The sequence below is a fragment of the Schistocerca serialis genome, unplaced genomic scaffold (genome assembly GCF_023864345.2).
Source record: "Schistocerca serialis cubense isolate TAMUIC-IGC-003099 unplaced genomic scaffold, iqSchSeri2.2 HiC_scaffold_321, whole genome shotgun sequence".
Classification (NCBI taxonomy): Eukaryota; Metazoa; Arthropoda; class Insecta; order Orthoptera; family Acrididae; genus Schistocerca; species Schistocerca serialis.
Window position 1 is genome coordinate 15,001 of NW_026047891.1, and position 2,500 is coordinate 17,500.

The 2,500-nt window shown below is 64.0% G+C and overlaps 1 pseudogene; it reads left to right on the forward strand.

Moving 5' to 3' along the window:
* Positions 1–2,500, forward strand: part of LOC126445063 (large subunit ribosomal RNA) — a 7,958-nt pseudogene that overhangs the window by 2,916 nt on the left and 2,542 nt on the right.

The window sequence follows — 2,500 nt, forward strand, 5'->3', positions numbered from 1 at the left end:
GACTTGGCTTTTCGAAGTGCGGTCTTGATGTAGTCGTGCTGCTGCTGCGAGGTACCTTCCTTGGGTTATAGTTACAGGGAGAGTGATGCGCAATACATGGGCCTAGCCCTCTTAGCCTCTCCTCTCCTGCGGTCTTCTCCCCTTCTCGTGGGCCCGCTGATTTTCGCAGAGTGGAAGACCGCACCAGGGGCTTGGGGGGGTTACCAGCCCCCCCTCGCACTATCCCTTTGTTAGTTGGGGGCAGTAATCAAAGAATAAGTGGTGGCCCTTCCGCTGAAGGTGCCACCCCAACTCCCCCAGCACCTAGCCGGCCAACCGGCCGTGCCGAAAATCTTGTACCTTTTGCAGCTGTATACGCCTGTAGTGAGTGCCACCGCAGCTTCACCACCAAGAATGGTCTCGGGGTCCATCGCCGCCGCCAACATCTTGCGGCCGCCAACGCGGAGATCGTGACGGAGAGGCATCGCGCGAGGTGGACGGAGGAAGAAGTCCTGTCGCTCGCCAAGGCGGAGGCCGAATTGTTCCTTGAGAGGGACGCCCGGTTCTTCTTTGTTAATCAAGAGCTCATCAGGATGTTCCCCGACCGAACGCTTGAGGCAATCAAGTGCCGACGGCGGCAAGCTGCCCACAAGCAGCTTGTCCGCCAGTTCATGGAGGCGCTTGAGATCGGTCGGGGGGAAGAGCCGGCGTCCCGCCGGGGAGCAGCGAGCCCGCCGCCTGACGCGGGCGAGGCCGCTGCGCCGCCCGTCGACGCAGCCGAGGACTTCGCGGCCGACACCACCGGGCCGCCGCCGGAGGGGCCGACTGACGCCGCCATCTGGGAGCATCTGGCGGGGCTACCTGCTTCCGCCCAGCGTTTCTCTGCCCTGGATCGAGTCATAGGTCTGGGGCGGGGCACGCCGCCCGATGTCATCCTGGGCATGCTCCCGGATGCCCTTGCGTCGGTCGGGTCCAGAGGGGAGAGATCGATCACCAGGACACAGCGGCCGCGCCAACCATCGAAGCGGCCGCCTGCCGCGCCGCCGACGCAGAAGCGCAAGCGGCGCCGCTGGGAATACGCAAGAACGCAGGATGCCTTCCGACGGTCGCGTGCACGTTGCGTGCGCGGCCTCTTGGATGGCACCCTGCTCCAGCCGCCACCTGCCATCCCTGGTCTGCTGGACTTCTGGGCGGACCTCTTCACTAAGAAGCCCGTCTCCACTGCGGGCTTCATCCGTGACCGCCTCCTCCCGCACTCGGAGCCTGTCGCTCTTGAGTGCCTATGGGGGCCGGTCACACATGAGGAGGTCGCCGCCGCGTTGCCGCCCAGGGGATCAGCAGCTGGGCCTGACGGCCTTACCCCAGCGGAGTTGCGGCGCCTACCGCATGAAGTCCTGGTGAAAGTGATGAATCTCTTCCTTCTGGCCCGCGCCCTTCCGGAACGCCTGCTTCGCGCGCGGACGTCCCTTCTCCCGAAAACGGCTGCACCAACATCCCCCGCTGACTTTCGCCCCATTACGGTCTGCTCGGTGTTGGCGCGGACCTTTCACAAGGTTCTCGCGTCACGCCTGATGCGCGCTTGTGCTGTGGACGAACGTCAGCGGGCATTCATCCCTCGGGATGGGATGTTGGAAAATACTTTCATCTTGGACACTGCTCTCACCGACGCAGTCCGCTCCTGCCGCTCTGTCTTTGTGGCATCGATCGACGTATCGAAGGCATTCGATTCGGTGGATCATGCTGCCCTTCGCCCCGTGCTGAAGGCGCATGGCCTACCGGATTGCTTTGTCGAGTATGTCGAGCGGTGCTATGAGGGCAGCACGACAGTGATAGCGGACGGCGCCGGCGTGGGCGTGTCTGTGCAGCCAGCACGGGGCGTTCGCCAGGGCGATCCCCTCTCCCCCCTCCTGTTCAGCTTTGCGGTGGACTACGTTTTAGGCCAACTGCCCTCCCACATCGGAGCTCGGATCCTCGGTCGCAGAGTCAACGCTGCGGCCTTTGCAGATGACGTCTTGCTGTTTGCAGCGACCCCGAGGGGCTTGCAGTCCCTCATCGACGCAGCTACCGCAGCCCTCGCCCACCTGGGGCTGCAGATCAACGCCCGGAAGTGTTTCACCCTCGCTTTAGTCGCGTCAGGGCGCGAGAAGAAGGTGAAGGTGGACAGCAATGTCACCTTCACAGCAGGCAACACCACCTTGCCTGCCCTGCGTGTGGGTGAAACCTTCCGGTACCTGGGGCTGCAATTTTCCACGGCGGGTCGCTGTGTCTTCAACCCACGTCGCCACCTGGTGGAGCAGCTTGACGTCATCTCCCGAGCTCCGCTGAAGCCGCAACAGCGCCTCCACGCTCTCACCAACGTACTTCTCCCTGGCCTGTACCACGGGCTGGCCCTCAGCCGCACCCGGGTGGGTGCATTGAAGTCGGCCGACGTCACCATCCGGGCCGCCGTCAGGAGATGGTTCCGCCTTCCGGCGGACACCCCCCTGGGATACTTCCACGCTCCTGTTGCCCAGGGGGGCCT